Source organism: Protopterus annectens, chromosome 5.part0, assembly GCF_019279795.1.
Source record: "Protopterus annectens isolate FY-2018-M chromosome 5.part0, PAN1.0, whole genome shotgun sequence".
NCBI classification, from domain to species: Eukaryota; Metazoa; Chordata; order Ceratodontiformes; family Protopteridae; genus Protopterus; species Protopterus annectens.
In genome coordinates, this window is record NC_056735.1 from 1,014,945,038 (window position 1) to 1,014,971,416 (window position 26,379).

Consider the following 26,379-nt stretch of genomic DNA (forward strand, 5'->3'; position numbering starts at 1 on the left):
TCAGGACAGTACAAAATACTTCATTTTTTGCCAATAAATTTATTGCATTAACGGTTGCACCGACCTCTGATACACCATCTGCATAGAAAGTCAGGTGGCAGCTTTCTACTTGATCAACTTGCTTTTTTGAGTCACCTTTCTTAATAACTTAATGAGGCTTGCTCGATTTACAAAACTTTCAAAAGTGGTTCCATTTTTTTACACTTGTGACATTTCTGACTAAATGCTAAGCACTTTTCTCTTTTAGACTCATGATTGGCACCACAATTATGAGAGTTAACAATAAGACTGGAATTGAGCTATTCTGACTTACCCTTATACTGGACTGAGCATACACTTTTTACTGAGCTAGTCTTGGAAGTTGCTAGAAAGTTTCGAGGTTTCCCAGGAAAGCCCACAGGGGTTGCAGCTGCCATGTGCTTAGGCCTGTTTCTGCTTGCCACATGCTGCATACTGTCTACGTTTGATCTTGAGGTTGTTAAAACCATCCTTTTATCACTTGCAAGCATACTTGTGTGCCTTTCTGTGAGCTCATGGATTTGACAAATCTCTATGGCTTTGCTTAACATTAAATCACTGTCATGAATCAACATTTTTCTCACTGCAGCAGTATTAACACCACACACAAGTCTGTCCTTTATTAACTCATCTTTCTAGTCACCAAATCTGCACAATTTGACCTTAGTTCACAAGTCAGTGATATAAGCTGCAAAAGTTTTACCTGGCACATTCTCTAAATTTATGTTTTAAGCACTCAAGGTCCTCCCTTGATTCAGCCGGTACAACAATATGGTGGTTTTCTCCCTCTCCTGCATATACTGCTGGTGCATATACAAATGAACCCTCTCCTTCACTGGCCTCTGACCCAGCTAAGTTAAGCAAAATGAAAACTCTTGTATGTACATCTTTGTCTGAAAAAAGCTGTTTCTATGAAAATATTGTATTCCTGCTCAAATACTCTCCAATTCTCTGCTTTATTATGATCAAACACAAGTGGGCTCCATCTGCGAAATGCATCTGTCATATCAACATACAGTATTGAAGGTACTTGAATTTATGTACTAACATACACACATAAATATATGCCAGAACTTTATGCCAGTACTTGTTATTATGCCCAGTAGCACAACAAACTCTTTGAAATAACTGCACTTTGCCAGGTCTTTTTCCGTAGCACAGGAACACTTTGAAATGACTGCAGTTTATGAAACCGCTCGTTACCAGTGTAAGAAATAATTCAAAATGACTGTACTTTGTGAATAAATGTACACAGCAGAAAAATCTCAGAGTCAGAAACACTTTGAGATGAACGCACTTTGCAAATAAACTGTACACAGCACAAGAACCTTTCCAAATGGCTGTACTTTGCAAAATAACTCTGTACTGTGTAAGAAACACATGGAAATGGCAGCAGACTGCAAATAAATGTACACAGCACAAGAAACTTTTTGAAATGTCTGTACTGCAACTGAATTTTGGAATATAACTGTACTTTGTACCCAGCAAACTATTTGAAATAATTTCACCATAGTAAAGCACACACTCTGCAAACACTTTACATACTCAGATACTTTGAACAACTCTAGTTATGCTTTGAATGGCTTTGGTTTATGAGAAATAGTAGTTTGTCCCCAAACATGGTCTTTTAATAAAAAAATATGCAGTTGCCTTGCTTTTTAAGATTATTTTGCCGTTTTATTGTACTCGTTATGCCCTTTTAATCTGTTATTATGCCCATTATACTTTTCATGTATCCATTTTACTGTAAACGTTTTCGTTATGCAAAACAAAGGTAATTCTGAGCCCTACGTGAATATTTCTGCTAGTTTTATTAAATATGGTTTTAAACATTTCATTTAATTAATAATGCATTCTGTGCCTTTCGTTTCATTAATAATATGCCTTGTGCTACTCATTTGATCAATAATGCATTTTGTGCCTTAACAAATGCTCTGTTTGATTTTCTGTGCCAAATAAATCAATTGTGCAAATTCTGTTACCTTAAGTTTGTTTCTGGCCCTTTTTTGTTTGTCTGAACTCTGTTTCACGCAACCAGCTTAATCTGCCTTGACCTTCCACTCTGCACCTCATGGCTTGAAGAAGTTGTTTTCTTAATCCCAGTTCTGACACCATGTCACTCATCTGGTCAGGATTAAACAGACCAACATTTGTGGGTTCAGTTCAAGCAGCTTTATTACAAACAAACACATCAGGAATGAGGCTTTGTAATTTAAACTTAAATAAACTTGTAACAAACAAGAACCAAAAACTGAGAAAATAGGAATAATCCAGAAGGCAGAATTAGCAAGAAAAGCAGTATTTTAAAACACACCTTTGAAAACTTTATTCCATTAAGCACTTTTGGCTAGAAAATACCAGCCTTCTTCAGACATTCAGAAATCATGTGCCAAACTCTTTTATAGCCCAACTCAACCACTTGAGTCTTAAAGACAGCATTGGTCTCTTTATGTGTATGCATATCATAAATGTGTTCGTACAAGCATTGTTTAAATTTTTGCTCAGTCGTTCCCACATAATGTATGAACACATTTATGATATGCGTACATATAAAGAAACCAGTGTTTTAGTTAAACATTTAAAGGAATTTCCAAGCCATAGTTTTAAATTTGTCATACTGGAACAATTGCAAAAAAAACCCAGGTGGGGTCATGGGGTATTTTTTTAGAACATAGACAGTTGTGGTGAATTTTACACTTGAATGCGTCTGCTTATCCAGGCATCTGCTTATCCAGGGTTAAACGATGTAGTGTCTATTTCTTGTGAGTTAAAATTAAAAACTTTTGATAGATAGTTATATATAAATATTTATATAAATGTTTTTAAAAATGTATTGTTAAAAGTATTTCATTTGAATATGTTGTTGTTTTATAATGCTATGTCTTTAAGACTCAAATGGTTGGGTTAGGCTATAAAAGAGTTTGCCACATGATTTTTGAATGTCTGAAGAAGGCCGATATTTTCTAGCCAAACGTACTTAATGGAATAAAGTCTTAAAAGGTGTATTTTAAAATAGTGTGTTTCTTGCGAATTCTGCCTTCTGGATTATTATTATTTTTAAATAAACTTGTAAAAAGACTGTCTGCCACACTCATACATGTTAACTGCTATCTCAAAATGGCACTACTGCCTGCACATGCTTACTATCTATATGCATATGCTTACATCTGGAAATGCATCTTAAAAGTACATGTACAAGCTCTGTTTTACAACGATCACACAACATTTGAGAAAAGTGAAAACACATTCAAAGAATCAGTGCTTCTTTACAATTTTCAGTCAATCAAGAGTCAGTCAAATTTAATTTAAGTCAAATTAGTTCTGTCAGTTTTGATTCGGCAAAGTGTGATTCATCGGCAAAGTATGATTCAGTCAAAATAACCTGTTGGATCAAATACGTACACACAAACATATACACAAATATGTATATATAAATATAAATATATATATATATATATATATATATATATATATATATATATATATATATATATATATATATTTATTTATAGAGTTTCCCTCCAAAATATTTAAAGGTACATACATATTTAAAACCATTGTTCATTCATATAATGAATCAATTTAACATAAAATACAAGTTCAATAACATGTTAAAACATATAATTATAAAACGTTTTCATAAAACCTCTGCCATGTAAACTCATTTCTTAATATTCTTATTTCTTAAGACAGGTAAGAGGGATAGTGTATCATTCAGCCCGTACCCTCTATGGGCTCCGAGTCTAAAAATCCATTTCAGTTCTGTCAGTTCATTATATGAATGAACAATGATTTTAAATATGTATATACCTTTAAATATTTTGGAGGGAAACTGGTTTGTGTTGATTAGGTATGGTATAAAAACTGAGTCTTTTATTAAGTGTTATGATGTGTCTGAGAAAGTAATTTTTTACAAAAGCGCTTACACAGTACATTTTTGTGGAATTGGAATAATAAACAGACTTCTGGAATCTTTAACAGTGTGCCTGTCTCCATACCTTGAGATTTTGTCTGATTTATATCTTTGGATTTTGCACACTTTGGTTTGGGACTTTTTTTGCTTATTATATATATATATATATATATATATATATATATATATATATATATATATATATATATATATATGGGTCTACTGTATAATTTAAAAAATACACTTCTTCAAACTCACACAGTAGACCTTGGGTTATGCGAAAGTGCACTTAATCGAAAGTGCACTTTCGCAAAACCCGCTTCAGTGAATGGGCTACGTACTGCCATTTAGTGCAGTAGTCATGGACCTTAGGGTTAGGGCATGGGTCATGGTAAGGGGATAGCTAGTAGAGCTATCCCCTTACCATGACCCGTGCCCTAACCATAAGGTCCGTGACTACCGCACCACAGAGGGGGACCTAGCACATTTTCCTGCTGTCCTTCACTGTGGTGTGATACATTCATAGAAGCAGAGTTCGCGAAAGTGCAATTTAGCATAACTGAGTAGTCTACTGCTCTTTTTTCGAATGTGTGGTATTCGATGAAAAGCAGTAGACCCATATATATATATATATATATATATATATATATATATATATATATATATATATGTACACACATACATATATTATATATATATATATATATATATATATATATATATATATACATATATATATATATATATATATATATATATATATATATATATAGTGAGAGAGAGAGTGCAACAGATACAGATATATATATATTTATATATATATATATACATACACACACACACACATGGGTCCCCTACAGATGATTGAGCTTTCAAAAGGCCGACTTTCATATGGCCGAGGCCATATGATTGACTTATGCAAGTTTGAACCTTTTGAACGGACAGCTCCTTATAGCACAGAATGGGAAAATTTCCATTTTACGTACAGTAGTGCAATCTCGGAGTTTGTATATTTAAATAGCAGGAGGTGGGGGAGGCTTGCCCCCCTTCTAGCAATGTGTAGCTAGGTTTTAGTTTTTTTTTTTTTTTTGTTTTTGTTTTTTTTTTACATGTTTGAAATTTCAAAAGTCGAACATATGGTCTTGTATTTTTTTTTTTTTTATTTATTGACATTTGATTACCAGAAATGTCTGACTGGGTAGAAACCCATTTTCAGTTGCAGCCCAGATAGAAAGCTTCAAATTATTACAAAACATTTAAGAACAATAATTTTAGAGTCTTCAAAATTAAAACAAAACATCTACAGTTTAAATAATTATAACAAATTAGACAATATAAAAACATCAGTTAAGAATCAATACAAGGTATATGACAATTATTTAATATTTAGAGAAATTTTATACAGTTTATAGACAAATAAAGGTAACTTAATATACTAGGAATAGGATGCAATATGAAGTGAGGGGAAAAAAGGCTTATGGTATATTTAGAGAGAAAGTCAGTGAAGAGAATTAGTGGTAAGGAAGTGAGTAAAGAAGGGAGAATAAGAAGATATACGGTGTGAAAAATTTGGACACTATTATTTGTGCTAGCATGTCTGACTGAGGTTTTGTACATAATTTCAGATTAACCTGTGTATTATATGCCAGCATGACTAGCTATGTTATTGTAAATAGGTTCTTACATGTTGATTTATAAACTGTTTGCAAAGAATGTTTTAAAGACTTGAACAATGTTCTTTACATTTCTAACTGCATGTTTGTGAAGAAAGATTCTAAAGGCAAATAATTTCAGATTCAGCTGATCCGCAGATGATGTCATCAGAATGCTGGCAGTTGCTATGTGTTACTGTCAGAAGCTGAACGACAGGAAGGAACTTTGGTAAACAGCTCTTAGTCAATTTTACAAATATGAAATGAAAATTAGGACTGGAACAGTTGTGACAGTTAGACTACTCTATAACAGAGCTTGCTAAAGTCAGTTGTCAGCTACAGTTGTCAGTTACAGCTGTGAGTTGTTCACAGATGTACTGTGCAGTGAATTCCCAAAAGAAATCACCAAAAACTATAAGCCTGCCTTTGGTCTTTTATAATAATTTAGTTTAGATCAGGGATAGAGTTCTTTAGTCAGATAGGAAATTATAATTAATCAGTTAATTCAGTTAGAGTTTTTCTAAATGCTGGATTTCTATTCCTCAGTATTGATTTCATTTTCCTGGTGACTGAGTTCTGTTTGTTTATTGGAAATTACTGTTTTATATTTTTAATAATTTTGCTCATCTTTAAATATTTTTATTAACTAACGTTGTGACTGCTCAATCAGTGTTTTTCTTTAGTGATTTGAGAGTGCTTATACTTGCCTTTATTACTCCCGGGCAATTCCGAAAGCCTGGCTGCTTAGGTCATTTGCTATCATTTGCTTTAATATCTAATTTTCATAACTGAATACCCATTTAAAAGGGCATGATGACACACTGATTGATGGTTCCATTACTGTATCACTTTGGGGAAGGGACACAGCTGGAAATCTGTGTCTAGCTTTCCCTGAAGTGTTTAGATGTGTGAGATTTAATTTATTTAAGTGTGAGTGTATCAAAGGTCTTAAACTGGGATACATTGCTCTAAAGTGTGTAATAGGGAGTTACATTATGGGTGGACAGAAGTATACAGTCCAGTCCCAGGTTATAGAGTTTGTTCCTGTTGTGCTCATAAGGGAAATTGTGAAATATTACTCCTGTTTGACAGTCTCGCATTGGAGTCAGTAGTGAGGATTGAACCTCCTTAGTTACTGACTCAAGATAGTGGGAGACATCAAATTATTTGGTGGCAATTCAGTGGAATATTTTCTGGACATCACATAATGAATGAAGAGGTACTTGTTCATATTTATGGATATAGGCTATCCTGGTTTTGATCAAGAACAGATCCAGATTTTAGCTAGCAAGTTGTTTTGAAAGCTGGGAGGGTGGGTATACATCTGATGGATATAATAAGGAGTTCTAGGCCTTAGCAACCTTTTACAAGTATAGACAATTCCCAGCAGATTTGCTAGGTCTATAGATAGACAGGAGTTTTTTGTCACTGGATAACGATGAACAACTGGGAACAGAGTTGTGCTGAATGTTTTTTAGTGCAGGACAGGCAGATGGATGCTGGATAATTTTACAGGTGGCAAGAAGTTGTGTATATGTTAGTTGGTGTTTAGGCTTTTCAGTGCTATACAATGGTGAGTTCTGAAAAGGGTATGTGCTGTAAATTTAGAAACTTTGTTAGAGCAGTGTTCAAGTTTCAAATTTTGTGAAGCCTGGAGATTAGTAAGGATGGAAGCGCGATAAGAAAGAGTAGGGAGGAGATAAGTAGTGGCAAGTATAGTTTTATTTCCTTAGGTAGAAATATGTATTTATTTATATACACGCGCGCACACACACACACACACACACACACACACACACACACACACACACACACACACACACACACACGCACACACACACGCACACACACACACACACACACACACACACACACACACACACACACGCACACACACATATATATAGCTGTCTCTTTATAGACATATGCATATATACATACATATTTATATAGTTTTCAAGTTTCATTCAGTTCAACTGCAACTACCCAGCAATTGGCCCTTCCAGTTTTTTTCCATTCCCAACACATTACATGTACATAATTTAATTAATTATGACAGTATTCCTTCATTTGGTGTCATTTCCTCAACACTCATAAAATACAGATGTTTTTATAGAATATCTTACCTATAAACAAGTAATGGAAACAGAGTTATTACATTATTGTGACCAAAGGATGCATTGCACAAGATTTACAGATTTATGTTGCTTCCACCACTGGATGTGTTTAAACATCAACTCAACATATTCTTCCCCATCTTCTTGATGATTTATGTACATGTAATGAATATAAGCTGTTAATTGATTCATATTGTAAGCAATCTGTGTTTTGGAAAAACAGAAATAAGCCTCCTACCCATAAAACTGATCCATCCATCCTTCATTCCTTAACCCCTTTTTGTACCTGAGGTTGGGAAGTCACTTCAACAGTGACAATTGTCTAGAGCCAAGAATTAGACTGCTAGGTGCCTAGCCCTGCTGCCGTAGTTCATCTGTACCACATTCTCAAAACCCCAGGGCCAGTTCAGAGTGTCCAATCCACCTGCTCATGTCTGTGGAATGTGGGAGGAAATAGGAGCACCTGGAGGAAACTGATACGATCACAGGGAGGACATGCAGACTCTGCACAGAAAGCAACCCAGCTGGGGATCAAACCAGAGAACCCATTGCTGTGAGTCAACAATGCTAACCACTGCAGCATATGAATAACTCACTTATTAGTCAAACAAGGATATGTTGGGATGTTAAAATGTTTACTCTATCCATGAGGGATAGGGGTGCTAAACGTTTGGTGGGGTATGGCCAGAAACTGAAAAAAATGATGTCATCATAATTATGCCAGAGACCATACAAGTTTTCCACATGGCTGACAGGATGATGCCGTTCCCAGTGTTAGTGTAATGTCTGATCAAAGGAAGGCTTGATGGTTGGCAGGTATGAGATGCAAACATTTTACAAAAAATCTCCTTGCTGAGTATAAAATAAATATACAAAATGTAGTAATGCATTCCTCAAGAGAAGAGTAAAAATCACAAGGTAAATTTAACTACCTTTATGTGGGAATAAAAAGAGTATTGTAAAGATGGCTGGTACAGGACTAAAGGATAAATCAAAAACACAAAAACACAGTCAATAACAGTAGGAAGAGTTTTAGCTGAGAGTTCTTTACACCCAGGAATAACAAAAACTGCCAACCTTATTTAGAAAACTCTGCAGAGACTATTGACCACTTTCTGTAGCTCATCATAATCTTGGGTTCAAGAGCACTCCTTTTACAAACAAAGCTATATGCATTTACAGTTCAGGTAATATAGAGTGCAGTGAAATGACTGCACTAAATGCATTGAAATCAATCAAATGACATATGGTTGATGCATGAGTCATATATTGAAATGCTGTCATTAGGTAGCACAGACATTCAAAAATAATTGAACCAAACTACTTGCAGCCAATAAAACTAGGAAATATCAGCTATTAGAAGATCCAGCTGATTCTGAGTAACAGTGTCTCCAGAAAATGAAATATGAGTAACAAGCAAAGCTTCAAGGTTTTAGGTAGCTCCTTAGTTAAAGCAAGCTCTAAATGATGACAATGAGGTACAGATCCTATAACATTTTACTCATATTAAATGAATTCAATAAGAATGAACGCTAACAGCAAACTAGCTATTAGAGGAAAGTAAAAAAAAAAAATACTTGTCACATACAGAAATGTATGCTCCTACACATACAAGATGATTGTAGAGTGGATTTTTTTAAGTGGTACCATATTCTAAGCAATTTAGTATAGTCAAACAGTGTATAAACCTATCACTGTTCAGGTAACAAAAGCCTAGACAAGGTAGTCTAGCCAGACAATGAATCAATATGAATGATTAAGAAGGATCACACTTCTTACTGATAAACAAGTCATCATAACTGAACCTAAAGTTTCAAATTAATGCAAAACCTTTATTCAAGGGGAATGCAATCCCAGCATCAGCCCCATCCCCTTAAATATACAAACTCTAAGGAGGTACTAACTTGGGGAAAGTATCTAAGTATTGGTTATTAGCTTGACAATTTGAGCCATTCCTGAATCCTAATATCTCTACCAAAGGAAAAAAAAAACACATGGTTTACTATCATATATTTGACAGTTAAAATAAATTCCTACCTTAAATATCAACTAAGAAGTTTGACTCAGAATGTCAAGAAGGTCAGAATATTTCAAAAGCACTCTCTGTCATGAATTTGACCTTTCTTGACATTTGAAGACTACAGGCCGAAACTGCACATCATGTGACGTGACAATTTTTGCAGGGGGGAACTCAGAGATTGTACAACAGTAGGAAAAAGGGTATATTTCCCAATCCCCGCTGTGACAAAGCAAAATGCTGCCAGCCCAACTAGCTGGAATTTTGTAAATAATTCTATGTCATTTGTGAATATTAATATGATTTTTATAGAAATGTAACAGAAGGAAATCCTGCCAGTCCAGCTACCTGGAATTTTGTAAATAATCATATGCCATTTGTGAATATCAACATGATTCATATGCTTGTCTTACAAATGTAAGAGAGCTATATGTTATGTGTATATTAAACTACTGGTGCAGAAGTGTGTGTTGAACAGGGTTTGTACAGTACTGAGCTTCAAGGATGTGTCCACAGTGTACCCTACTGGAAAAGAACAAAAATGTGTATAAACTATATATCTGTGCAATGTATGTTTTAATAATAGAAATTGGAACATACAGAGTTAACTTGCAAAACTTCAAGAAAATAAGTTGAAATTAAATTATGTTACGATTGTTATAAAGTTAGTTTCAATGCAGCAAGGTGACAGGATGTCTAGAACTAGGGTGCCTTCTGCATTGTTTTGTAAGTCTTTTATTGTTTTACGACTTCCAAGATCAGCAAAGATCTGAGAGATATGCATTTCTCACACAGAGATGTTAAATCCTATTAGTTTCTGGTTTAGCCTGGGAACTGAAGGCAGGTGGCAAAAAGTGATGTCATCCAGGCTAACTCAGCAGTAAAATGTAATATTAATTTAAGAACTCTGTCAGAGAAGACTATGCGTTTTGTATTTATCTTTGTATCTGACAACATCCACTCATCATCACCATCTGCACTTGCCTTGCTAATAGTTAGTAACTATAGTACAGTAAGTTCTCTAAGATATAGATAGGAATATAATAAAGATTAGTTTAGATGTTTTCTGTACTTATTTGAGACTGTCCTGCAATGTCGTTTTAAAGTATTTCCTGTAATTTTTGAACTCTGAAGTAACTGTGTCAGTTTTCTGAGTATTGTCTTGTTCATTACTTATTTTTAAATATATTTAAACCTTTGTGGCTGATATTTGTGAGATATATTTATGCTCTGAGAGTACTAGTATATGTATTTTGTGATACTGAAAAGGCCACTGCTAAATAGTTTTGCAAGTCTTGGTCAACACTACAATTTGGATTAATAGTAACATTACACAGTAAGATTGGGCACCCCTTGTAAGCACCTGATAGTAGCTGATAAGTAAGGGTTGCTGGTGGCAGCAGGAAGTACCTTATAGTCTGGGCAAAAGGGAGCATAGCTAGTAAACCTTTGCCAGCCTTTCCCCAGGTGTGTGTGTGTGTGTGTGTGTGTGTGTGTGTGTGTGTGTGTGTGTGTGTGTGTGTGTGTGTGTGTGTGTGTTTGCATATCAATCAAATCTCAAAGTGTGTATGCCAGCTCCTTGGTTGGGACATGAAACACTGGTTGGACAGAGAAGGTGCTGGAGGTCTTAGCTTGGCCACTCGGCTGAGATCTTAACCCTACAGCTTTGCCAATGGGGAGTCTTATTGGGGATCTGGAGAAAGAGGCAGAAACAAGCCCCAGACTGACTGTGATCGCTGTGTGCTCTTAAGAGAAATTGTGCTTTTTTGCATGTGTACTTGTCATCCTCCCATTGAGTACATCCCTCACTGTTGTCAGTGGTGAGGATTGATGCTCCTGGACTGCTGGACCAGCGCAGGGGTATCACACCCACTGAACTGTGATCTCTAGTTATAAGATCAAACTCATATGTGCGAATGCACTGTGTGCATTTGATGAACCGGGACTCACACAAATGATGGTTTGGCAACACAGGATTCAGCCAACTGTACTTCAAGATCCCATGTTCGGAACTGTGATTGTAAACCATATATATATGTATATACATATATATATATATATATATATATATATATATGTATATATATATATATATATATATATATATATATATATGTATATATATATATATGTATATATATATATATATATATATATATATATATATATATATATATATATATATATATATATATATATATACATACATATATGCTATCACATCTTATTTCCATTTTCTTCACAGAAATTTCATACTAGCTAGAAAAAAAATCAAGAGGAATTGGCTTGCAGTAGTCTGATCAAAGTACTGCAGGCAGGGAATTGTATCCTGACAAGTGAACATAAGAAGAGGAATATCAGAGAAATGAATGACCAGAATGGACATCACCAGTCTGCAGCATGAAAATTAACAGAAATGAGTATGGGTGAACAGTAACAGTAAAGGGCCCTCTAAGCTGTCTACATACATTATGACTTAACAGTCTGGCTGGTCAGTTTTAACTGCCCATTTTATAATTACCTATAACATCCAGGAAGAAAAACTATCAAAATTAGGCATGATGTTCTCAACACAGAGATGCAAATTCTAGCAGAAAGGGATTCCAATCATATTTCAAAAACAGAAATGCAGAGCATTAATAAAGTTGAATAAAAAATAAGATGCATCATTTTATTTCCTTTGAGTTATAAAGAACATTCCAGATCAGTAAGTAGTATATCATAATTCTGGTACAGTTCATATAAAAGAAACAGAGATTACATTGAGTTTGTCCCCTCTCCTCATGCAGTAAGACAACATTACAACATTGGCATTTTTAAAGGTAATATGTTTGTGACCTCTGGTTATTGGTTAGGCTTGTAATAGTCTGCAGATTGATTGCCTAGTACTTACATATGAACCTATGGCGTAATTTTTTTGCTGCTATATGTTCTTTTTCTGTAAACAGCATACAACTTCCAAAACATAAACTGCATAAAATAGAAAACTTCCTACAATGCCATTTCTATTCTAGCAGCACACTACACATATTAAAAAAAGCAAAGATGTGAAAGTGCATGAGTACAGCAGCACAAGTTAAACACAATCAGTAAGCATTTGAGTAGGAAAAGAAATACAGAAAAATGTATTTAACTTGTATAAAAAGAGCGATGCCCTCAAAAGAGTGGCGGCATGTCTCAGATTTATCCCGGGATTCAATAAACTCCATGCAGGAATAGTACTATTCCTGCATGGAGTGAACCAAGTCCTTTTCCCTTAGCTATAACAGCAGTACACCTTGCATATTCATGAAGGCACGCTACTGCTAAGGCTAAGCAGACACGAACACTACTGAGTGCTGGGGGTGTGTTTAAGTACTGCACGGACATCTAACACACCCCCTGAACTCAGAAAGTGCTGTACAGCACTTTTTAAATGCATTTCATTGTCTGCGTACACTGAAATCAAATAAAATTAGTAAAACAGTGCCTGCAGATACTGAAATAAATACAGGAGCAAGACATCAATGCAGGGGGTGTGTGACAGGTTCTGTCACACACACCCTGCATTATCAAAGTGCTGTACAGCACTTCACAAGTGCTTTCAGTGTCTGTGGATTGTTTGGATCACTGGAATCATGAAAGCACTAACTTCTTATTAAATTTTATTTGTTTTCTTCCTTCAGTCATGATTTGCTCATTATTCAGCGCTTTTATTAAATTTATTTTGGTTTTCTGGCCATTGTATTTTCTTTGTTGCTGTTTTGTTCTTTTTGTTGTATTATACGGTTTGTTCATTATTTTGTTGTTATTTTACGCTTTGAGACAGATGGTTAAGTCTGCGCCGACAGGCTGGTGAGGACAGATCTACCTTGCAGTATATAGTGAAATAAATAAGAAGGAGTAAATTGTCTAATGTGTTCTGTGTCTAACGATTAAAGAAAAGTTTGCCAGATGAATAGTCATCTACAGCATATGCAGTAGAAGATCACTATGTTATATATATATATATATATATATATATATATATATATATATATATATATATATATATATATATATATTTATTAAAAACCTAAACCACCAACTGTTGTGTTTATTCTGGTATGTTGTAGAATTAGAATGTGCACAGGTTCTGCACAGAAAATATGGCTTTGACAGTATGAATTAACAGAGGTTGTTCGGATAACTAGCTAGTATGCAAAGCAGTAGATTGTGGAGCTGCAAATCAAGATATACATGAAATATGAGATATGTTATGCACTAAGATCCAAACTCTGAATACTAATGTCAAATGCATTATAGTGTATCCCCTACTGCAGTGCCTTGTGTTATACTTTCCAGATTGTATAATTTGAAAGGATTACTACACAGTACACTAATTATCCGTCATGCATGAATATCAGGATTACAAGGTCAGTCCGTCTTACCCACAGAGGAGTAGTAGTAAGAAAACAGTCAAGCAAGCGACAACAGTTCCCCAGTAGCTCCGTGTGATGAGAAACAGTCTTGTAGTTCATTTTAGCACACCCAGACATGGTTTGAATCCAGGGAGTGGTACTGAGATATGTGCATATATACACTCAGGAAATCTTGAATATTTGTAGAAACAGTCAGATAGTAGTAACAGATATTTTCTCCACAGGTCTTACAGGTAATGCAAAGTGTGTAGTAGCTGTTTGAAAGGTATAACAATACATTGTATACAACTGTCCCACTGTCCAACCCCATGCCTGCAAATAACACCAGGATAGGTACATACACCATGCCCTCTTCCCAATACATGTCTCTCAAGTGTCATGCTGTCATGGCTAGTGGTCTCTGTTGCCAATGACCTTGGACACAGATTAGAATCCAGGTGAACTATGCTAGTAGCAGAATCACACAACATCATTGCAGGCTACCCCTTCTTTGTCAAGTATGTAACCGTGACATGTACAAGCCCCCTCCTGTAAAGTAGTCACAGTTCACCCAGTCTGCCTGATTTCATTACAGGTTGACATCTAACAGGTATGTGTGCATCACCAAAGCCATGGGCCATAGGTAGATGTAATGTCAGGGCAGACCTGTAGAGTATTGAGCAGCACTGTTGTGAAAAATAGAAGACGATACAGTTGGTAATGGACTTTTTTCTCTCCCCCCAGCTGTCATCTGCATCACTAATTATTACTCATATACTATGGGTATGTTCTTCTTAAAATCTATGGTTGGGACATGTGTTTTATTATTGTTCATATATTTCATTGGTTGCATATTAATATACCTTGTTCAAATACCATTATTGGTGGCCTGTTGCCATCATTGTAACTTGCATGTTGATAAGATGCTTACTGTTGTTCCATTTATGCATGTGTTCTGTTTGTTATGCAATTGTTTCAAATCTGATGGTTTGGGTTAATTGGAACACCCATGCATGCTGTTATAACTAATTTTGAAATGTGTTGTTTATGACTAACCAATATATCTGGGAAGACCACAACACCATAGCACATTTGGAAAGGCAGATCCCAACAGATCCATATGTCCCGCCCAATCTGGCCATGGGACTGGGCCCCAGCACATCTGGGACCCAACCTGGAGCATCCTCTTCTACGGGTCCACCCAAAGGTGGTGCAGGACTGAACGACCTGGGCTTGGGCGTGGTGAGGAGCTCATCACCCACAGAATGTTCTGGGGTACGATGCACTGTGTCATCTGCTCTGAGTTGGGTGGGCAGCTGTGCCAGATGGAGGGCCACCTGATGCACCTGCAGGGGAAGAATACCCCTGTTGTCCATACCCCAGCACAGCCAACTTTAGGGCCATGAAGGTGCAGTTGTGACTGCCCATGGGTGGGGACCACAGTTCCACTGTGTCCATTTTGAGGCTCATAAGCCTGTGATTCCCAACAACCCACCCCGTCCAAGGGGAGTACCCCCCTCATGTGTCATATACCACCCTTGTCTGCTGTCTTGTGTGTCTTGTTGATCTGCAAATGCTACCTATTCTACCCAACCTACCTCCCCAAACATACCTACAGCCCTTCCACAACATCCCACTTTCACCTTAAAAAAAGGGCATCTGTCTCACAAAAAAGTCATTGCCCCATATATAGCTCTACATTTTGCCCCCATGTACAGTGAAATTAATTAATCTACCCAGAAATTATTCTACAAATGTCTGTCACCAACACACCTCCCTGTGGGGTGTGAGGCTGTAAATTCCAAATTCTACACATTATTCACAGCTGTTGCTGAAAAAGAAATGTAGAGCTATGGTCCTTTCCTACACTCATCCTGCACATCCCTAGCTGCTTTTCCTAATGTTTTACCACCTGCTTGCCCTCATTTCACCACTTTCCTATCACCTTTTTTATTTTCTTTAATTAAAATTAATGTAGGTGTTAGAAGGAGTAAGCGGTGCTAAGTGAAGCTAAGAGGACTCAAGCGTCTGCTAGCATCACTTAGCCCTGCGCAAAACCATGCAAACCTGCTTACAACTCCTTAAAACTGCCTTAATCACTCTGCCTCCAATAGCCTTTGTTCTGCCCAGCAACAAAACATGCAGCCCTACCAAGTGTTGGTCTCAGGACACTGGCACTACAATCACAGTAATGTGTCACTACAGCACCTGAAGGGTAAGAGTTTGCAATGTTTTTACAAACATATCATGCATTCTTGTCATTTAACATTAAGGAAAAAAAAGTAATTTCCAAATCATGAACCCAGAACCCTGCACACTACAGTCATAGCAGTGCATCTCTACACCATCTGAGCAGTTGGAATTCTTAATGTTTTTACAAACATATCATGCACTACAGTCATTTAACATAAGGGAAAACTACATATCCGTAGTACTCTGATATACATGCATATGTATGTATAAATACAAATATTTATATATATATATATATATATATATATATATATATATATATATATATAAATATATACACACACACACACACACACACACACACACACACACACACACACACGCACACATACACACACACACGCATGCACACACACTGTCACACACATATATATATATATATATATATATATATATATATATATATATATATAAAACCAACCACTTACTGCCAAACATCTGCAAAAAGCCTAACAAAGAGGGGGATAAAGGGCAAACAATAGTGACATCTTTGAAATATGGCTGTTATACACATAGAAGTCTGCTAGAGTAGCATGGTTTGATTTAACATATATTTTCTGATAGATTCCAGGTCTGAAACACAAATGATTGCCATCATTTACTGATGTCAATGCTCACATCATCCCAGTGATTTGTCAGCAACCCACAACTGTTATGGGGAACAGACCAAACATAGGAGCCACGCATCTGGACAGCATCTAGACATCTGGACAATGGAGAGGTATGACTGCAGTCAACTAACAGAAGAGAAAAAATCACTGAGAGCTGCCAATCATTTCACCCAGCACCTTCTGAACCACAGTAAGACCAACATGACACTACTGCAAATCAGCTCTGGGGAATTACCCATGTATTTCCAAATATGTCATGCACTACAGGGATGGAACCGTAGGGAAAAGTAGACATTGGTGAGAAATTGTCCACCGACAACCATTTACACCACAGTCACTGCAACTTACCAGTACCCCAAATGAACTCTAGGGTAGAACGACTGAACAAACATATCCTGACTGCCAGTCACACACTTCATTGACATATACTTCCTCAACTCAGTCTACTAGGAATCCTGAGGTGTTACAGGACATTTCTCAGTCTGCCCCTACAAACATATTCACCTGATAGACCACCAACAACTGCAGCAGCATACAGTCAGATAAAAAAGGATCTATGACTCTCACATCTGCTACTCTCCCTATCAGACCAACAAACATTTACACACAACACTGCTACACAATCTTAGCAGTCTGTTAACAATGGCTAGACATACATAACTCTCAAGTGTACAGATTTCCACAGAATGTCCAGGGTGTTGGACCATATTTATGGCCACTGCCGCATACCACTTCCAGGAATCTGCTAAGTCACTGGGATGGTATCATGAGTGCAATCACTAAGTAATGATATACCATACCTTTGAACCTCTTACTGCAAGACAACTGGACAAATCATGACATACTTGGGGGAAGGAGGCTGAAAAGAGAGCCATATCTCACATAATGGTGTTACAAACTGAAACAGTTGCTGGTGTTTCAAGGTTTGTTGTAACATAATATCCCTGAAGGATATGATGTCTGAAACACTAATGGATACCAACATTTATGGACTACAATCCTCACATTATCCTACTGATTTCTCAGAAACAGAAATTGTCTGAGGAACAGACCAAACATAACAGGCAAACCTCTGGGCAGTCTGTGGACATCTGGCCAGTTGAGAGGTATGCCAAAGACATATCACTGTCAGATGTCAAGTCACACAGAAAATGCAAGTACAGACAAACCCTGTTAATCTAGCAATCCTCTATGTGTATAACAGCAATTCTTACTTACAATCTGTACCCTACTCTGGAGCTTTGTCCCCCATGTTGTTGGTCTGTCTCCACATGTGTTGTCCTGAGAGGTAATTCGACCTACTGTCTGTGAAGCTGTAGCCCTCACACCTCCATAATGTCCTCCACACAGGCAAGGAAAGGGTGCAAGGTCCACATGAATGACTTAATTATAGCACTACGTTGCTATGGCATTGGCTAATGGAAAGACAACACAATGCCTACTACTGGAGTGTCTGTTGTCCAATACTGACTGTGACACTGCTAGCCCAGCTACATGAGATGTTGTAAATGTTTCACCTGTGAATGCTACTATGATACATATGCTTGTCTTACAAATGAAAGAGACTTATATAGGATATGTGCATAGTACACAACAGGTGCAGAAGTATGTGTTTAACTGTATGTTATATACTGAGCCCATACCTGACAACTGTCCAGAGTTTTGCAGACTATCCACATGTCTGCCTCATATTTGTAGCTAATGCCTCATACATTTGTGTATTGTCTGGCACATCACTGGTAACCCATGAAAGACTGAAGTCATAACATAATAGTATATATTTGATAGTCAAATGTCATATAATTTGGAGTAGACCTGTGAATGCAAAATTGTCTTTGCTGGCATCTAAGTGTGTTTCATCTAGATTCATAAAGTGTCACTATTTTCTGGCCTTTGCCCACCAGTGATGTGTGCCTCTGTATAGATGTCTTGCTCTAACAGGAGCTATACCTTGTTCTGTAGGATGCCAACATTTGCGAAGTCACTGACACCTGCTTTGCAGCTGTGGACAGCACACTAACCTTGCCAGGTTACTCATCCCATCACATATTTAGACTCCAAATGGCGATCTGCAAAGCCACAGGAGGTGGAGCATTAAAAATGATCATACACATACACACATTTAGGCCGGCCAAACAGTATGAAACACAGATGAAATCCCAAGTGCAGTTAACAGTTAACAAAACACCTGCTGAAATCATAGCTAGCTACAGGCCTCCATCCATGACTTTGAACACCCACCACACCTACTAGGACTTGCTGGAATCTGTCAGGATTCAATTGTCTACCAAGCTCCTGGGTGACTTTGACTACACAACCATAGTGTGTATGACCTATGCCACCTGATCATGAATGCACATAGATTCCTCATCTTTGTCAATGGCAATGCAGTGGATCATCCGGTCAAGACTCCTACGAGAGGTGGAAATATTCGGTACCTGGTCCTAACCAACATGAGTAGCATGAGTAGCCACTGTAGCCCTCCTACAGTGTCATCCTCCTTGGTAAGATCTGACAACATAGCCATCACTGTTCAGGTCACCATCTCCCTTGTCACCCTGTCAGACAATGTTCCATCAGTTGGAATTAGCATTATTGTCCAAGCCCACACCACAATGCTATGTGAGCACCTACATAGCTGTATGGACTCACCAATAACTGAAAGGATAACAGCATCTCCCTCAAGGTAGGGTAAACACCCGTGGTAGACCACAGCAATATAGAAATACCATAATAGGTAGAATTGATTGCTGGACAGGGTCAAGAAGGATCAGGTGCCTTATTCAAAGAATGCCACATTGGTCTGAACAAACAAATAAGGTCACAGGTGAATTACCCTAAGGCTATCTTTGACTGCAAATTGGACACATCCACCAAGGCCAATCACTACACCTTCCACATATATGTCTGCAGTCCCAGAGGCAACACCCAATTCTGCTCTGTAGTGGTGGTCAATAACACAACATACACATAGGACATAGATATAGGCAACCTGCTGCATACAGGTGAAGTGTAAACATCACCCCTTGTCCCTCCATTGGTAGACATGTGCATGCACAGCACCTACCCCCTCCACTCATCAGCAGGAAGCAGGTCCATAATGCCCTCTCAAAGGCAATACACAGAAGTCTCCATCAGCTTGATACCATCTCTGGCTGCATCCTACATTACCTCAGGCATAAGCTCTCAGCTCCATTACACACTGTAGTCAATCAAAGCCTTAGCACTGGTGTCATCTCATCTGCACAGAGGACAGCCACTGTCATCCTTATACAAAATGGCAGAGCAATCCACTGACCCAGCCAATCACATGCACATCAGCCTAACTAGCCTGCTCTGCAAGGGTATGGAAGGCGATATCAAGGACATTATGAACAGGGAAATCATCAAGCTGAAAATGCCTGAGCCCTCACAGCAGCCTGTTAAACCTGGTCAACTTCTGTGAGGTGTTCACCAAACACAAGGATGAGGGGAAGATGGTGAACAATGCTTACCTTCACCTAGCCCAATTTTCTGTTAATAATCCCCAGGCGGCCAGGATACATATGCCTACACAGCTAGGCATCAACCTGTATGTTAGCAGATGGGTAGCTAACTGGCTCAATGATAGTATCCACAAGGTTAAAGTAATGGAACACAACATTAGTAGTAGAGCCTTCTAGAGTGGTGTAACCCCAAGGATTGGTCTGGGGGCCTCTACTGTTTGAGATGTACATATCTGAGGTACAAGACAAAAGCAGTAGTCTGTGGCTGACCAGGTTTACAGATGCTTGAAAGCTGGCCACTGTCTTACATTCCCCTACTGATGTGAGCATCCTCCAAGAGGACCTCACCCAAGTTAGTGACTGGTGCAAAAAGCATTATCACAAACTGAATGCCAGGCAATGCATCATTCACCCTGCTGTGGCAGATGTCATCCACATGAATTATGAAAGTAATAATGTACTGAGCATGCAATCAGGTGTGAGGCAACTTGTGCACCAAGGTTGGTAGTAACCTGACAGTTTTCCACCATGTGGGCACCATTGTACGGAAGGCTGTCTACATGGTTCTCCTCACAGATATGGGTATGTCATCCAGGAACCAAGAGGCCACAACATCCCTGTACTCCACTATTATCAGACACATTACCAAGCACAATGGCCCCATTTGCATGTACCTTTCCAAGCAAATGCAGCAGTTGCAGAGACCGCAGAGGTTCCTGTCCAGGCAAATCCAGGGTCTGCTACACCTATCCTATACAGATAGGCTGAAAGGCCTGTACCTGTACTCAGTCTTATACAGACTGATCATAGGTGACCTGTGTCTGGCATACATGGCCATTTCCAAACCAGCCTCGATGGTGTTTCTGCATATCTGTAAGACAAACCCCACTCACGCAACATGAATGAATTTCCTCACCTGGTCTATGACATGTATAGTACTTGGTGGGATAGTGTAGTGTCGCACACAATACACTGTAAAATACACTCCCTTCCCATGTCCAGCAGAGTACATGTATGGACCTCTTAAAGAAGAAGCTGGGTGACTGAATGGGAAATGGATGAGACACCCCTGGGATCCCACATGTGTCCCAGCTGGAGAGGGGAAACAGGTCTTGGCTTTGAAGGGACATGGGTGTAAGTCTGGGCCAGGCTTATGAGGGCTTCAGGGCTAATAGCCTGGTATCATCTTATGAGGCTATGCACCTAGTACTTTACATGTTTCCTGTATATATTGCAGACTGTCCTGCAACATTGTCTGAAATGAATCCCTGTGAGTCTGAACTGTGTAGGTACTGCAGTGATAGTGTATAGTTTGTTCCTTCCAAAGTTATCATCACATATCTTTACACCTTGTCATTGTGTGTGGTCTGCATAGCAATAAGTCAGCTCTTACAGTATGTGCATATGCACTTGGTGACACTGTATAGCTCACTCCAAAAGCCTTGGTCTTGGTCACAATTAGCATTCTGCTACTAGGCCTATCACCCAGTAGGATTTGTCACCCTTTATTGTGGGCCTTACTATAGCTGTGAAAGAGATGAAGTGTGGTAGGCAGAACTACTTTAAGGTCTGCCCTGAAGGGTCCCTAGGTGTTAAAGCTGCGCCAGACTGTATCAGTAGTGTGTGTGTGTGTGTGTGTGTGTGTGTGTGTGTGTGTGTGTGTGTGTGTGTGTGTGTGTGTATGTGTGTGTGTGTGTGTGTGTGTTTGTGTGTGTGTGTGTGTCTGTGTGTGTGTGTGTGTGTGTGTGTGTGTGTGTGTGTGTGTGTGTGTGTGTGTGTGTGGGTGGGTGTTTGTGTGTGTGTGTGTGTGTGTGTGTGTGTGTGTGTGTGTGTGTGTGTGTGTGTGTGTGTGTGTGTGTGTGTGTGTGTGTGTGTGTGTGTGTGTGTGTGTGTGTGTGTGTGTGTGTGTGTGTGTGTGTGTGTGTGTGTGTGTGTGTGTGTGTGCGTGTGTGTGCGTGTGTGTGTATCAGCAAACATAAAACTGCAGGGTATTACTTTACCTATGTTGTCTTCCCCTTGCAGGTGAACATGGGGGTTGGTGCCTCTCCCCCTTAAAACCTGATGTCAGTGTCTTAGCGGATTCCCATGATGATGGCAGTCATAGTGAGGCACAGGGGGGATTGTTGTTGCCTGAATCTGTGCCATTGTTTGGTATACCACTTTTAACCCACCATGTCCCGCACACAATCAGTATGCCCACACATAGCCAGTCCACATCAGCCATGGATAATGGACAGGATGAGGGTGGTGGCATGGAACAGGCTAGTGTGTTGACTATGTTGAGTGTGAGTGTAGACACCAGCCATAGCCAGAGGGCAAGCAAGGTCACACACAGGCAGATGGACAGGGGTGCTTGACAGAGGACCGCTGCCACAGCAAGTGTCACCAGATGCATGTTATGGTCCATCATGGAGGGACAGATGCATACTGACTGCAACATCAGACAGATGCTCAGGTTCATGAATGCAGCACTTCCTGTCATGCGTGATGACCTCCATGGCATTTGTGATGCCATACGTCATGTTGACAATGTTGTGGATAGACAGTGGGGTGAGACATTGTCACTGTTCAACCATGCAATGTCTGTGCTTGAGCATGTGGTGGGAGTAGGGCATCAGCCAGGCGAACGTAGGTCAGCAACATGATCAGCTGAGAGCTCACATGGCCATGAACATTTACAGTCCTGTAGTGGCAGTACCAATAGCAGTACCGAAGGGAGGGTACTGTCCTCACCACACCAGAACAGGCCATAGGCACATTGTTCTGGCCAGTCCCGCCAGGGATGTGGATTCTGCAGACAGCAGTCAACACTGGGGAGTAGTACTACATCTGTTATTGGGCATGGTGGTGCTAGTGATACTGCTGGCAGAAGCTGTTCCCATATCCCTGCCAGGAGATGGTGAACCATATATCCTGCCATGTACAGTCCATGGCTGTCCAGCACAGCCGTGTGTTGGACATCCACATGGCTTGATGGCATGCAGACAAACACTCACACATCCCTGTCACGGGCCATTCACCACCAGATATGCAAAGCTCCTCTGCATGGCCCAGTTGAACACTGCCCCTCCAGACACAGACGCACGTGCACACACAAACACACACACACACACACACACACACACACACACACACACACACACACACACACACACACACACACACAATGACAGCCATATGGCCCAGCCTAGGCCTCTGGCAATCCAACACCACACCCTATGCATGTGATGATACTTATGCCACAATCCTGTTATCCATACCATCGATGCACTGACATGCTCATATGGAGTTGATGCACAAGTTGACTATACTACAGTGTAGCAATGTCATGCTGTGTAAGGTGCTGTCTGCTGGCAGTAATTATGGGTACACATCGAGGTGTATGTAACTTGTTAGCCATGATGCACTATTGCTGTTAGTACTGCTGACTGGCATGTGTGTCAGTACAGTAACTGTGACATATTTGGCAATGATATCACAGTAATGATCATTGTCAGGGGACACAGACCACATATACATTACAAATATGTGGATATCCCATATATATCTGTACAGATGACTGGTATGGGCTGTATAGTGTTACATGGTGCATGTTAGGCAGGTGCTCTTAACAGTGCCTTTAAAGTAATGTCATGGGTAGGAGGGGTTGATAGCCCTTAAAATACTATAATCTACACACACAACAGCCACAGGGGATATGCTTCACACACACTGCTATAGTTGTCAGTATTGAGATTTGAACCCCTACCTATCTAATTATTTCCACTATAGTATTACACAGTTATTGTACATGCCACAGAGCTTAAAGGGCTGACAAGTGTATGCAGGTACATCTAAGGTGAATGACATCAGCAGGCCTTGTAAAGTAAGGTAATGGGATGTGTACTGGGCTGTGCACTTCTCAAAATAGTATAACCCACCCCCCAGAGGATATGATTCTCACCCAAACACAGAGATGATGTGATTTTTACACACACACACACACACACACACACACACACACACACACACACACACACACACACACACACACACACACACAGGCACACACACAGTATCACAGTTACCAGTATTGAGTTGAGAACCCCTACCTAACTAGTTATGTGTACTACAGTGTTACGCAGTTATCACATGCACCACAAAGCTTATATGATTTAACAGTGTCACAATGTATGTCTAAGGTGATTACATCAAGAGTCCTTGTAAAGTATGGTAATGGGAAATGTACTGGTGGGAAGGACAACAAAATGCATTACCCTACAAACATGTACATTTAGAAGCACCTTCACACACACACACACACACACACACACACACACACACACACACACACACACACACACACACACACAAACAGATTTTCCACACCTGAGTGTGGAACCCCTTCCTATCTAGTTATCTGTACTATACTGTTAATTAATTACACATGCCACAGAGCTTATAGGGCTGAGTGCTGTCCAAAGGTACTTCTAAGGGCAATGACATCAGTAGGACTGCTAAAGTGGGCCACTGTGAAGTGTTGTGGGTGGGAAAGTCCTCAAAATACTTCATCCTACAAACATACACACTCTTGTACATACACTTATACACACACATTTGCCAGACCTGTGAATAGAACCCCTCTCTATGTAGTTATTTGCACTACAGTGTTAGACAGTTATCACATGTGCTACAGAGCTTACAGGGCTGACAAGTGTCCAAAGGTACCCCTAAGGTGAATGACATCAGCAGGACTGCTAAAGTAGGGCACTGGGATGTGTACTGGTGGGAAAGTCCTCAAAATACTTTATCCTACAAACATACACATTTAAACATTTGCCAAAACTGGGAATAGAACCCTTGCCTATCTAGTTATTTGCACTATAGTGTTATACAGTTATCACACATACTACAGAGCATACAGGGCTGACAAGTGCTTAAAGGTATTTCAAAGGTGAATGACATCAGCAGAACTGCTAAAGTAGGGCACTGGTGAGTGCTGTGGGTGGGAATGTCCTCAAAATACTTCAGCCTACAAACATACACACTTACAAACACTTGTACACACACACATTTGCCAGAACTGGGAATAGAATCCCTACTTATCTAGTTATTCGTACTATACTGCTGCATAGTTATTGCATGCCCCACAGAGCTTGTAGGGCTGGGGCAGTGCAAAAGTACTTCTAAGGGGAATGACATCAGCAGGACTGATAAAGTAGGGCACTGGGAAGTGTACTAGGTGGGAATGGCCTAAAACTGTTTCACCTACACACATACACACACACACACACACACACACACACACACACACACACACACACACACACACACACACACACACACACACAAACACACACACACACACACACACACACAAACACACACACACACACACACACACACACACACACACGCACACACACGCGTACACACACAAACCCACACACACACTTACATTTGGCAGGACTGAGATTAGAATCCCTGCCTATCTAGTTATTTTCACTATAGTGTTATGCAGTGATCGCATGTGCTACAGAGATTATAAGCTTATAGGGCTGACAGGTGTCCAGTGGTACTTCTAATGTGAATGGCAGCAGCAGCTTTTGTGAATTTGGGCAATAGGAAGTGTACTGATTGGGAACAGCCTCCTACTACTTACACCTACAGATACACACAAGAACACACACACACACATGCAGGCAGGGGATGTGATAGTATAACCCCCCAGCTCATTACTATTACACAGTGGAGCTCACCTTCATGCTGGCATTTGTGACTGGTTATGACCAGTATGCAACTGTCCACAGCAGGACATCACTCTATGCCATTCAGGGTATCCCTGTGTATAACTCACTCTCTCTGTGTCCCCCTGTGTCTCTATCACTGTCTGCCTCTATCTTTCCCATGTTTATATGTGTTTATGCTTGATATATTTTTATATGTTATATGTTG